Here is a 15,213-nt window from a genome sequence, read left to right on the forward strand (position 1 = left end):
TTGAGCTGGACACTCCTCTGTCACATCAGTAGCTCTCTCATCCAAGTGAGTAGCGGTACCGCGGTATGTGCCGCTATGTCAGAGCTAACATTGATGTAACATAAACGAAGCTTCATGTGGCCTGTCTCCTTACCGTTTATGAGAAGCGCAAGCCCAACTTAAAATGCTACCACATGCCTTTTCCCGATATATATATATATATATATATATATATATATATATATATATATATCAACCCGGTCTCACGGGGATTCGTGAAACTGTCACGTAAGTTTTAGTTTCGGTTTCGTGCAGTGCCTTGCGAAAGTATCCGGCCCCCTTGAACTTTTCAACCTTTCGCCACATTTCAGGCTTCAAACATAAAGATATAAAATTTAAATTTTTTGTCAAGAAACAACAACAATTGGGACACAATCGTGAAGTGAAATGAAATTTATTGGATATTTTATGCTTTTTTAACAAATAAAAAACTGAAAAGTGGGGTGTGCAATATTATTCGGCCCCTTTACTTTCAGTGCAGCAAACTCACTCCAGAAGTTCAGTGAGGATCTCTGAATGATCCAATGTTGTCCTAAATGACTGATGATGATAAATAGAATCCACCTGTGTGTAATCAAGTCTCCGTATAAATGCACCTGCTCTGTGATAGTCTCAGGGTTCTGTTTAAAGTGCAGAGAGCATCATGAAGACCAAGGAACACACCAGGCAGGTCCGAGATACTGTTGTGGAAAAGTTTAAAGCCGGATTTGGATACAAAAACATTTCCCAAGCTTTAAACATCTCAAGGAGCACTGTGCAAGCAATCACATTGAAATGGAAGGAGTATCAGCCAACTGCAAATCTACCAAGACCCGGCCGTCCCTCTAAACTTTCACCTCCAACAAGGAGAAGACTGATCAGAGATGCAGCCAAGAGGCCCATGATCACTCTGGATGAACTGCAGAGATCTACAGCTGAGGTGGGAGAGTCTGTCCATAGGACAACAATCAGTCGTACACTGCACAAATCTGGCCTTTATGGAAGAGTGGCAAGAAGAAAGCCATTTCTCAAAGATATCCATAAAAAGTCTCATTTAAAGTTTGCCACAAGGCACCTGGGAGACACACCAAACATGTGGAAGAAGGTGCTCTGGTCAGATGAAACCAAAATCCAACTTTTTGGCAACAATGCAAAACGATATGTTTGGCGTAAAAGCAACACAGTGTCAGGAAGCCGTCCGGCTCCTGACTGGTTTTTGTTTCCTGCCTCTGGCTGGATGCTTTTGCAGCTCCTGCCTGGTTTTTGTTTCCCTGTCTCCCTCTCTCGCTCCCAGCTGATCGCCTGCTGCAGGACAGCTAATTGTGCTATGAGACTCAGCTGTGGAGCAATCAGCAAACACTATTCACCTGCCTTCCCTTTCAGTTTAAATATCCTCTGCTCCCTTCTTTGTGTGTGGGAGCGTCACAGCTCAGACTGTTTTCATATACAGTTTACCCCTCTCTCCTTCTGATTTCCCCCAACACTGGACTTCTGAGGATTTACCCCCTGGATCCTTCTGCTTTTGTACTCTATTAGTTTTTCTTTTGTGGACTCAACTCCTTTTTGGACTCGGTGTTTTTTGGACTTGCCGCAGTTGGTTCCTTCCTGTGTTTGAGGATTATTACTTTTGTGAGTACGTGTCCCCTGTGTTATTTGCTGCTAGAGGATTCTGGATTTTGTTAAGCTGGTTCCTCCCTTTAGAGGATTTGCATTGTTTTGAGTACTAGTTCCTTGTGAGTGTCTGCTGGTTTGGATTTTAGGTTAATAAACTCATTTTTCCCCACTACTCCTGTTGCCAGCCTGTTGGTATCTGTGCCTGGGTTCTACCACCATTACTCGTGACACACAGCTCATCACCCTGAACACACCATCCCCACTGTCAAACATGGTGGTGGCAGTCTCATGGTTTGGGCCTGCTTTTCTTCAGCAGGGACAGGGAAGATGGTTAAAATTACAGGACCATTCTGGAAGAAAACCTGTTGGAGTCTGCAAAAGACCTGAGACTGGGACGGAGATTTATCTTCCAACAGGACAATGATCCAAAACATAAAGCCAAATCTACAATGGAATGGTTCACAAATAAATGTATCCAGGTGTTAGAATGGCCAAGTCAAAGTCCAGACCTGAATCCAATTGAGAATCTGTGGGCAGAGCTGAAGACTCTCCATCCAACCTCACTGAGCTCGAGCTGTTTTGCAAGGAAGAATGGGCAACAATTTCAGTCTCTCGATGTGCAAAACTGATAGAGACATACCCCAAGCGACTTGCAGCTGTAATTGCAGCAAAAGGTGGCGCTACAAAGTATTAATGCAAGGGGGCCGAATAATATTGCACGCCCCACTTTTCAGGTTTATATTTATTAAAAAAGTTTAAAATATCCAATAAATTTCGTTCCACTTCACGATTGTGTCCCACTTGTGATTCTTGACAAAAAATTAAAATTTTATATCTTTATGTTTGAAGCCTGAAATGTGGCGAAAGGTTGAAAAGTTCAAGGGGGCCGAATACTTTCACAAGGCACTGTATGTATGTATATATATATATATATACAGTCACTGACAAAAGTCTTGTCGCATAAAGATATAGTAACCTTAAATGGCATATAACTTTATTTCTAATCAATCAGTTCTCACAAAAAAATGGTTCATTTTAATGTCAAAGGCTTTCACATTTTTTTTTCTCTTTATTAAACAAACATACAAAAGATACATAGCAAAACACAAACTTCCCACACACCCCCACCAAATGCACACACATACCACACACTCATCATTCATACCACATACCCACCAGGCTGTATTTCATATTCCAAAATCCTATTCCTGTCAAAATCATCATCGTCATCATCAACATTACCATGACCATTCATAAGATCAATGGGATTTTATAAAGAAAAAGAAAAAACAAAAAAAACAAATAAAGATTATAATAATAATAACAACAACAACAATAATAATGATAACAAAAGAATCATCACAACATCAGACATTAATAATAACAACAATAACCATACCCAACAATTAAAGAAATTAAATAAATAAAAGATAAACATAACACAACACAAACGAAACGAAAAACAACAACGAAAACAAAACAAAACCAAACTCCATCATACAAGTTGAAAATGTTGCATCTCTATATCGGTAAAGCAAATATTCCATTTTTTCTTGTGTTCAGATAATTTATTTTGATTAGTAGCAATTATTCTTTCTAAATTATATTGATAGAAAATCTTATTTTTTAAAATGTTTTAAAGATAAATTTGAAATATTTTCAACTTTAAAAATAAATATTTTGCCCAACAGTAAAACTGTATTCAAAAACAGTGGACAGTTATCTTGAAAAATACCAAACATAATATTCATAGGTGTAAGTTCAAAACTAATACCCAAAGACTTTAACCAAGTTTGAATAGACATCCAGAACCTAACTACACAGGGACAAAAATAAAACAAATGCACAAGGTCCTCTTCTTCCCCCTGACAAAACCTGCAATAGGGGTTGCTTACTATTTTCCAGGTGTACAAGGCCTTTTTCGTTGCAATTATTTTATAAAAAATTTTCAATTGAAATATTCTTGAATATGAGTCTATTGAAGTTTTATAAACTGTTTTAAAGTAGTTTTTCCACAAAATTTGAACATTAAACTCGTCCTCCCAAAACAAACAGGGTCTGTGAGGAAAAGAAAAGCACCCATGTTTTGTAGATTCCATATGTATATTATTTTATTCATCTTTCGGCCCGATAACCATTTTTGGCATCTGGTTTGCGGGAGGCAAACCAATTGCTTATTCTTCCCTCCTTTAGACAGTTTAGATTTCCACAACTTGGGGATAGCAGAGACTAACTGATTAAATCTTAAATTATCTAATAAATTGTTGTATTTTTTATTAAAACAAGAATAAGAAATAAAATTTCCAAATGTGTCCAAAAGATCATTCACAAAAATGATTCCGTTTTGAATGCATTCTTCCCACAACAATGGTTTCTCTTCAATAGTTATACTTGAATTCATCCACAACAACTGTGTTTGAATTTCTTGAGGCGAATCTGGAGGATGATACTGAAAATTAGGGATGTCCGATAATATCGGCCCACCGATATTATTGGCCCGATATTGGCATAAAAATGTAATATCTGTGAATATCGTTATCGGTTTTTTTTTTTGCCTATAATGAAAACCGATAAAATAATACGTGGATTTCGCCGAATAAATACAGGCCTATGGGCTCCCGAGACATTTACCGGCGCGCAAATGATGACCTCATCAAACCGCGTCGTGAAGCGTATACACAAACGTGGGTGGCTGCAGTAGCAAGCTTGCTAGCTCTGTGCCTGACTATGTCTGCGGTTTGGAATTATTTTCAAGTGTCTCCTTCGGATATTAAACTTGCGATTTGCAATGACTGCAAAGCGTTGGTTATGCGAGGCGGAACCAAGACTTCTTCCTTCAATACTTCCAATTTAATCTCCCACCTCAGGATGGATCATTCAGAGAGATACGCGGCATTTGTACAGCAAAGTAATGAAACGAAGCAACAGAGACAGGCTGCACTGAAAAAAACACTCAGTTGAAGCTTAAAGAGTCAACCGAGAAAAAACAAAAATACAACAAGGACCACCCCAGGGCGAAAGCCATCACTCAGAAAATCATGGAGTGTATCGCACTGGATAACCAGCCCTTTTCTATCGTGCAAGACGCCGGATTCACCAAACTTGTGGAGTTCCTCGAGCCACGCTTTGCCATGCCCAATCGCAAGTATTTCTCAGATGTTTGCTTACCCGAGTTGTACAGTGTTGTTTACAGCCACGTCGAGAAGCTAATTGCTGATGCTGTATCCATTAGCTTCACAACAGATATCTGGTCTTCAAGCGTTAGCCAGGTTAGCATGCTGAGCTTGACTGCTCAATGGCTAGATAAGGACTTTGCGCTTAAAAAGTCTGTGCTTCATTCTCAAGAGTGCCGTGGGTCTCATACGGCAGAAGCAATCGCATCTGCTTTTGAAGGGATGTTTGAGACGTGGAAAATCTGCAAGGAGAATGTGCATGTAGTAGTCAGAGACAACGCACGCAACATGGCCAAAGCTACATCGGAGTTTGGTGTCCCAAGTCTGCCCTGCATGGCGCACACCTTGCAGCTCGCAGTGAACGGAGGTGCCCTGTCTCAACGCAGCATTGCAGATGCCCTGGCTGTGGGGAGGCGAGTTGTAGGCCACTTCAAGCACTCACCACTTGCTTGCAGTCGTTTTGAAGACATACAAAAAGAACTCAACATGCCTGTGAAAAAGCTCCAACAAGACGTCCCCACCAGGTGGAATTCCACCTATTATATGATGCAGAGCCTGGTGGAGCAGAAGAGGGTTTTAAGTGCATATGCTGCTGATTATGAACTCCCAGCAACACTGACAGCAACTCAGTGGGGAATTTTGGAGAAGATGACCACCCTACTGGAACCCTTTGAACAGCTAACTAAGGACATCAGCTCTGCGGAGGCCACTGCTGCAGATGTCATCCCTGGTGTGGTATCCCTGACACGGCTGCTCACCAAGATGGATGAATCAGACAAAGGTGTGCTAACAGCCAAACATGCTCTATTGGAAGCTGTCAGTAAATGCTTTAATGGTGTGCAAAGTGAACCTCTTTGTGCAATTGCAACCATGGTTGATGCTCGTTACAAAGACCGTTATTTTGACCTGGATAACAAGGAGGGAGCACGGAATATGCTGCTGAAGATTGTGGATGAAATGGCCAGTGTGGGCAATGATCAGCAAGAAAAGGCTGCTGGTGCCAGTGCAGATGACCCAGGCCAGGAGGACCAGGACCCCCCACCTAAGAGGGCCCGAACTGGGAGCCTGCAGGACATGTACCAAGAAATCCTCACAGAGAATGATGTCACCAAACAAGCAACTACAGGCGAAACAGCATCACAGGTGAGTAAATAATAAACTTGATTAGCAAATTTATTTCATTTGCAGAGTGCTTCACATGAAAATGTACATAGTGAATAAAATAAACATTCGGCTGTCAGTGCTTTGAAGGAAAGTAAGTAAGATTATTTTTGTTTTTGTTTTGACTTTTTCTTTAGGTGTATGCATACCTGGGAGAACCCACCATCCTCAAGACAGCATGCCCTTTGAAGTACTGGAGGTCCACCCAGGTCCGCTTCCCTGCGCTTGCCCGAGTTGCACGCAAGTACCTCACTGCACCCTGTACCAGCGTAGACAGTGAACGGCTGTTCAGCGCCATCTCCAATGTCATCGATGAGAAGAGAAATCGCATACATTGCGACAATGCTGAGATGCTTATTTTCATTCAGAAAAATCTACCTCTCACGTATATGGACAAGGGAAAAAATTAGACCAGTCATATGGGCGAGTCAGCATCAGTCTTTGAGCCTCATTTGTTGCACTTTAAAGGAGCATTATGTTTACTTGTCTGGACTGAAGCTGTTTTTATTTTTTGTGCCTTTCTTGCTTTTATTTGCACATTTTTGTTACTCATACGAAAGAGCAGGGTTGACTGAGCCCAGTTTATGATTTTAATGATTGTGTTAGCAAAGTTATGGCCTGTTATGAAGGCCAGTCGGACTTTTAGCCTTGTTCACTGGAAGGAGGACTTTGTTTACTACTCTGGAAGGTTTGGACTGAAACTTTGTGCCTTCCTTGTTCTTATTGCACACTACGTTAATGTTGCATCTTTTTGTTGTTGCTCATGTGGAGCAGTGCTGATTGTGCCCAGCTTATAAGTTCAATGATTGCATTAGCCCAAGTAATGGGCTTATATTTATTTTGCACTTTAAAATGTTTCCTTTTTTTGCACTTTACCACATGCCTAAAGTATTGTTTGTCGCTCAAAGAAATGTGCAGTTTTCAAAATTGTACAGTATAGTTGCCACATTGTGAATTAATTCAATTAAGCTGATTGAGTTTTAGTTAAAGAAACAGTCCATGAATCAGCCTACAAATGCAGGCTAATTTAACAATGGACAAAGAAGAGTAGCCTGTCTGTTATTTTAGTTGGCTCTACATGCTGCTATGCTGCAGATAGTTGTACAGGTACAATGTTTTACAATTTGTGAAGAAGTCAAATTTGCCCTATTTGTAAGGAGCATTGTCAAGATTATATCAGGGAGAGTGTGATCCAAACTGTTGTTTGAGACAATTTAAAAATAAATAAATATGGCACTTTTTCCATAACTCAAGTTGAAGTAGTTTTCTTACTTTGCACAGACAATGTTTACTTTTGGAAAGCCTTGTTGCATTTGAGAATGCATCCAGTGGGGCATCACAATAAAATGAGGCATGTGTTAATTCCACGACAGGAAATATGTGATATGTGAATTAGTTTTGAGGAAAAATAGCCCACATATATCGGTATCGGTAGATATCGGAATCGGAAATTGAGAGTTGGACAATATCGGCATATCGGATATCGGCAAAAAAGCCAATATCGGACAACCCTACTGAAAATTCAACCATGCCTTGAGGACATCCTCAAAAAAAGGGGAGAGATCCTCAAAATATTTTTTGAAGAGAAAGTCAACATGATCTGTTTTATTTGATAAAAAGGGAATAAATGATTTGAGAAAAAGGAAAAACTTGAATACAGTCTCCGGCTAACAAGCCATTGTCTGTTGCTGTAAATTTTAACGACCCATGAGGCTTTTAAAGAACAATCCATTGCTTGCAAATTTTTTAGATTTAATCCTCCATTTTCATAAGAGTTGTATAAATATTGCCTTTTAATTTTATCTGGCTTGTTATTCCATATAAATTTAAATATTTTTGGCTCAAGATTCTTTAAAAAATTGGTTTTGGGTGATGGAAGAATCATCATTAAATAAACAAACTGAGGAATTACTAAGGTGTTAACTAATATGACTTTTCCCTGTATAGTTAGTAAATTCCCTTTCCAAGGCTGTAATATTCTGTCATCTTTTTGCATCTTTTTCTCATAATTATATTCAACAATTTCACTTAAGTTTTCTGGAAGATGAATACCCAAAATATCAACTGAGCCATTGCACCACTTAACAGGAGTAGTGGAGTTCAACCTAAACCCTGTATCTCTTAATGCTCCAATTCGCAAGATATTACACTTTTCAAAATTAGGTTTTAGCCCTGAAATTTTAGAAAATTCATTTAAATCTGCAATAAGAGCTTCTAAAGACCTTTGGTTTGGTTGAATGAAAAAAGTTGCATCATCTGCATACATGGTCAACTTAATCTCCTGTCCATTTGGACACAAACCTAAAATATCTTGATTGTTTCTTATTCTTATAGCCAAAATCTCTATACACATAATAAACAAATAAGGTGACAAAGGACACCCCTGCCGTACCCCTTGTGTTAAAGAAAAGGCATCTGATAAATAACCATTATTTATAATTCGGCTGATAGGGTGGTTATAGAGAGTATCAAACCAACGTATAATGTCTTTACCAAAGTTAAAATATGATAGACATTGTTTAATAAATCTCCATTGTACTTTATCAAAAGCCTTTCAAAATCGGCTATAAATAATAAACCTTTTCCTGTCGTCTGTCATAAAAGTGTATTGTATCGAGTACCTGTCTTAAGTTGTCACCAATAAATCTTCCCTTAATAAAACCAACTTGATCATTATTTATAATGCTACCAATTATTTTTTTAATTCTCAATGCAATACATTTAGATAGGATCCGGGTATCACAACAGAGCAGGGTCAAAGGTCGCCAATTTTTTAGAAACATTGGATCTTTATAATTTCCATCAGGATTTTGTTTTAAAAAGTAATGATAGCACTCCTTCTCTTTGGGAATTAGATAATTTTCTTTGTTGAAATGAAATTGAAATGATGTCAGCAAAGGTAATTTAATTTCAGAAAAAAAGTTTTGTAAAACTCAATAGGAATACCATCTATACCTGGTGACTTCCCTGATGAGAATGAATTGATGGCTTCCAACAACTCCTGCTCTGTTATGGGTCCCTCACAGCTTATCTGTTGTGATTAGAAAGCCTTTGACCGTTGTAATATGGAAAAACCATGCAGTCACACTATCCAAAGGCTCCAACTCATCAACTTTAGAATATAAAGATTTGAAGTACTTTGTTTCTTCTTTTAATATATCTTGTGGATTTGTTAGTACGACATTCTCCTTATTCAAACGGATTATATTTTTTTAACACAATTCTCTGATTTAGTCTTAAGAAATGACTTGTACACTTTTCTCCCTTCTCCATCAAACAGCATGTGACCTAACAATCAGGCCATTCACCCGCTCATAATAAAGATTCCCAATTCATCTTGCTTTCTTTTACTTAAAGTCTCAGTTTCTATATCATATTTCCTATCCATTGTATTTGTAGCTCATTTATTTCCTCAATTAGATCTCTTTCTTTTTTTAAATCCATTTTTTGTCTGATTGAGCCCATCTTGATTGCATGCCCCCTAAAGGAGCATTTAAAGGCTTCCCAAATATTATTTGGATAGATGAATTCACATTAAATTCAAAAAAATCCTTGATAAACTTTTTGGTAGAACCAAGGAAAGATTCATCTTGAAGAAGAGAAACATTGAGCTTCAGTAGCCCCGCCCCCTGACATATTGGAGATTGTTAAGGCTTTCACATTAATAACTGGGTGCAAATTGAAACCGTCATAAAGTGTCCTGATGTTCACATCTGGTAAAGCCCATGACATCTGTTTTGCAAGGACAAAGTCTTGTCATGTCTTTAAATGATTCAACCAATCACAGATTAGAAGTTCACCTGTGACAAATTCTGTAACTGACACATTCCCAGGTGTGTATAAAGAAACCCAAGACACAAGACCTTCATATGAAGCCCAACCTGACCCCAACAGCATGCCAAAGATCCAACCACAGACCAAAGTGCTGATCAACAAGAGCCTGAAGACCAAGTCTGCTGCTGAAGTGGCAGACAGCTTTAATGTATCCAAATGCCAAGTAGAGAGGATAAGAAAAAGATCTGAAGAAACTGGTGACGTTTATGACAAGCCCAGGTCAGGCAGACACCTGTTGGAGAAGAGCATTTGTTGCTTCGACAGTCCAGGGCCAGCCCTTTTTCAACTGCAACAGAGTTACACGCGAACTGGTCGCCAGAAATCCCTGTATCTACAAGAACAGTTTGTCAAATTCTCTCATGCAGTGTTCTCCATAGTCAAATTAGTGCATAGAAACCAGCATTAAACAGAAGACAACAAAAAAATCGTGTTGCATTTGTCAAGGTCCACAGCTTGCAGGAAGGATGGACAATGAAAAGTGGCAGAAGGTTGATTTTTCTGATGAATCACCATTGAACTGCATCCCAATCAACACAAATCCTACAGAAGCTGCACTGACCCAAGATTCACCAAGAAAACAGTCAAGTTTGGTGAAAGAAAAATCATGGTTTGGGGTTACATCCAGTATGGGGTGTACGAGAGCTCTGCAGAGTGGATGGAAACATCAACAGCCTGAAGTATCAAGAAATTCTTGCTGCCCATTGCATCCCAAACTATAAGAGAGGGCAAATTCTGCAGCAGAATGGCGTTCCTTCTCATACTTCAGCCTCCACATCAAAGTTCCTGAAAGCAAAGAAGGTCCAGGAGGCTCCAGGATTGGCCAGCTCAGTCACAAGACATGAACATTATTGAGCATGTCTGGGTAAGATGAAGGAGGAGGCTTGGAACATGAAACCGAAGAATCTTGAAGCACTCTGGGAGTCCTGCAAGACTGTTTTCCATTTAAGTGACTTTATCAATAAGTTATTTGAGTCATTGATGAGACGTATGGATGCAGTCCAATTCTTTTTGCAAAGACACCATGACTGAATGTTCTGATGTTTTATAGCATATTTGTGTATTCAGAATAAAGTATATGTATAATTTGAACGTTATTTTGTATGCGACAAGACTTTTGTCCAAGCAAAATCTGACCTTTCTGTCCCTGATTAAATGATAAAACTCAAGGAATGATACAAAACTTTATTTTGGCATAATAATATAATCTAGAGGGCTTTGTCATTCATATGAGCCATTTCTGATTCCAATTGATCAACTACAAGTCCAGTTGTTCCTACAATTTAAGAGAAGCAACAAGACTTTTGCCATATATATATATATATATTATATACATATATACATATATATATATATAGTCTACATGTATTTTTAACAAACTACAGCTTGCTAATGTGTCTAGCTCACTTCGCTAGCGCCATGCAGAGTTAGCTTACCTTTCTTTATGCTTCCTCTCCAAGTGTCGGTAAAGGTTTGATGTGGTCCCAGCAGCCTCAGTGAGCGTTGCGTTGAAGAATTTGCATATAGCCGCTGTGTTTCTTTTTGACGGTTGATTTACAGATAAACTGTTTATTGTTAGAAAACCAAACTTATTACAGCAGAGTTAGCTGACATCTTTCCCAGGGAGCAGACTCCTTCTTCCGTCCCCCGCATTTACTGTAGTGGAGTGTGTGAAGAGGGCGGGGTAAGTGACAGGTCACAGCCCGTAAAAATAATCAAATGAAAAATCAGTTAAGTTATTGCTTACATTTGAAGCGAGGAGTTTTGCATCTAATCACAACAAAGCTGTTACTGAACAAATGAGACAATAGAAAGGCAGTTCACTGCTGTCGTTGCAGCCACGGTCTCGGCTGGTCTCGCAGTAAAATCCCGAGTCCTCTGTTGCCTGAGACTGAGACAAGACAGAGTAAAAATGTGGTCGAGTGTGAGACAAGACCGAGATCTTCAAAAGTGGTCTCGAGACTGGTCTCGAGACAGAGACAGATCTCGAGCAGTACAACACTACCTCCTGCTTCTCCAATTGTCAAGAGACCTTCTCTGTCCTAGCTGAAAATAGTTGTCTAGTAATGAATCTTGGTTAATTTTTTAGACTGCTACCTTTAGCTGTTGGCCTGAGGACATAAAATAGTGAGTGGTTCTCAACCATTTTTGAGCACTAATCTCTGAAGGCCATGTCTCAAAAAGCCACAGGTGGAGCCACAACTGTGACTGTAGCTGTCACAGTTGTGGAGCTGCAGTCGAGTTGTGGCAGCTACCCAAAATCAACATCTTGATGATGTTGATTTCGGGTAGCTGTGTATAAACAGTATATGATCAAAGCCAGTGTTCAAGTTACAGTATTTAGCCAGCAGAAGTTTAACTGAATATACACCAATCAGCCACAACATTATGACCACTGAGGTGAAGTGAATTACATTAATCATATTGGTACGATGTGATGTTCTACTAGAACACCTTGGATTTTGGCATCCCTGTTGATGAGACTTAGACATCCAAATAAGCACTGTTCCAGAACAAGCCCATTCCTTCATGCAAATGGCAATCCTAAAGGCCACTGGCCTACTCGTGCAGGAAATGCACCCCACCACATCACAAAACGAGGACACATTCAAGAACGTCTTGGGGAACATGACAGTCACCCAAGATGTTGATTTCGGGTGGCTGTGGCTCAGGTGGAAGATCGGGTCAAAGGGTCAGCGGTTCAATTCCCACTCTAGTCATGTGCTGTTTGTGTCCTTGGGCAAGACACTTTACCTGCCTTGCCTCCAGTGCTCTCACAATGGTGTTGTGAATGTTGGTGGTGGTCGATGGGCCGTAGGCGCGGATTGGCAGCCACACTTCCGTCAGTCTGCCCCTGGGCCGCTGTGGCTACAAATGTAGCTTACCACCACCAGAGTGAGAGTGTGTGAGTGAATGAATAATGGATCCATTGTGAAGCACTTTGAGTGCCTTGAAAAGCGCTATATAATCTAATCCATTATTATTACAAAATCCATTATTGATTTTCACCTTCTGACCCCATTCTGATCAAGCATCCAACAGGAACAAGTTTGATTCACAGAGGCCCCACTGCACAACCGAGTACCCACTGCCAACATCCTGGTCCACACCTGATAGGACACCCTGAGAGGTCCTCTTGCCCATGCCTGAATGGTTCAGAGCATTTTTTGACAACACAATATGAGCAGGTGGTCATAATGTTATACCTGATCGGTGTATACTAAGCAAGCAACCCAGTTGTGGTTCCTTACTGTAACACATATATTTAATTGATATTAAAAAGACAAATTAATTAAAGGACAGGGCTTGTTTGTTTGGTTAGGTATGGCTTCTTGAGCTGGAGGAAAACTAATGAATAATGGAAACGACACAAAGTTCTCTTTTTAACTAACTATATTAAAACAAAAGTGTTTGATGTGAATCAAGAAATAGCAACACAATGAATTAAATGAAAAGATTACAAAATAAAAATAAGTAGTATCTAATTTACAACATCCATTAAATTTCAATTCATTATGTTCGAAACAGAATCAAACAATTGAAATAAAAGAACATTTCAAACTACAGTCCAGTTGAGATTTTCTAATCTCAAGGAAAATTAAGAATAGAGGGATGACCACTACAGAGGTAATGCAACCAGGCTTTGAGGCCTGCACTGAACCTGTCACATGTGGTGGGTCTGGACCCGTGCGGAGGACCATGCTACCAAGGCGGAATTGGTGTAAAACAGGTTTATTGTAAGGGGGTGGAGATTGGTCCGGGAAGCAGTGGAGGTGGATAGAGGGTTCATGGCTGCAGGGAGGGAGTTAGGCCAGGGATCGGTGGCCGTGGCGGCTCCGCTGGGGAGCAGAGTGTGGCGGCAGATGTTTGGTGGCGGCTCCCTGGCGGTGGTGGCAGTCCGGGGGTTCTGTGGCGGGGTCCAGTAACGGTTTGGTGGGGTCCCGGGGGGCACCAGGAGACAAGGAGAAGAATCGGAGAAGGGGTCCAGGCAGGCAAGGCGGAGCAGGTTTGGAACAGAATGGGCTGGTCGGGGCAGGTTTGGAACAGAATGGGCTGGTCGGGGCAGGGGCGAGGAGCCTGGACAGCTGGTCCTAGCAGACGAGAGGAAACAGAATTAGTAAGGCGCAAAAAGCATAGTAATCACAAAATGGCTAGATGATGACTGACTGTGTGTCTAGTTCAACAATCTGGCAGGGAGTGGAAGGATGAGCCGGTTCTATTGCTGGTTGTGTAATCAGGTCGATGTCCTTCAGCTGTTCGGGACCCGTGGGGAAGGCTGATTACCCTGAGTAGAGGCAGGTGTGAGTCTGCACTCCACTCAGGTGTCGCACTGGGGAAGGAAGCAGAGGCAGAGGAGCAGCTGGGAGACAGAGGAGACAGAGAGAGACAGGGGTAGAGGAGCGGATGGAGACTGAAGGGAGAGACAGAGACAGAGAAACTGAGGGACAAAGAGAGAGGGGGGCATGAGTGGGAGAGGAGCAGGAGAGGGAGAGAGGAGCATGAGAGGGAGAGGAAGAGAGGAAACGGATGGGAAATGGGGGTATTTGGGATGTCAGGTGGGAAGGACGGGGTGAGGAGGGAGCCCTGACAGAACCAGGTTGAGGCCTTGGCAGAATTTCCAGGGTTCATCATCGCCATCATCATCCACACACACAAAAAAAAACCCCTGATCTGTTTTGGTAAACAGGTAAAGAAAAAAATGGTTGTTGCAACAGGGTTTTAAAATGTGACTCTGGTATTCCCATATCCAGCAGCTGTTCTGTATTGCATGCCTCACCATCCATCCACCAGCTTGTGAATAGAGGCTGTCCTGAGCAGTCCAGGTTTCAGTCTTCTCTATGGTTGAAAGTGGTTTGCTGAGATGTCCAGCTTGGCTGTACAGTCTTTCAGGGCTTGCTCTGACTGACTGCATGCATGCAGTAATTCAGCTTCACAGGTGTAGGCGGGTCCAAGGTGTGCTCCATTGGTTTGCTCACATTGACTGACAGCTTAACTGTCCCAATATAAATGAAGCAGCTTGATGGCATACAAAAACTATTTCAGAGGGGTCCATTTTACCTGGTGTTAAAGGGACTAAGCCAATGCTTTAAGGCCACTGAGAGCATCCAACCAGGCATCATATAAACTTATTTGATGCGCTTAGAACCGTACTGATGAATGAAAGTCCAACTCGTTTTAACTTGCCTTGCACACAGTGTCTTTATTCATTTCCAAAAAACTCCAAAGTGCACAAATTCACATCCACAAGTTGTCGTTCAGCATTCAGCGTTAGCATCTAGCGTTCCGCGTCAGTCAAAAACTGATTTGTCCCTTCCAGCTGGAAACCCTAACCCAGCCACAAAGATTCCTAACTTATATAGGTAAAATTGACAATCAATTAATTATGAGTGAAACCCACTGACACCAAAAATAATTA

Source organism: Acanthochromis polyacanthus, chromosome 12, assembly GCF_021347895.1.
Source record: "Acanthochromis polyacanthus isolate Apoly-LR-REF ecotype Palm Island chromosome 12, KAUST_Apoly_ChrSc, whole genome shotgun sequence".
Taxonomy (NCBI): domain Eukaryota; kingdom Metazoa; phylum Chordata; class Actinopteri; family Pomacentridae; genus Acanthochromis; species Acanthochromis polyacanthus.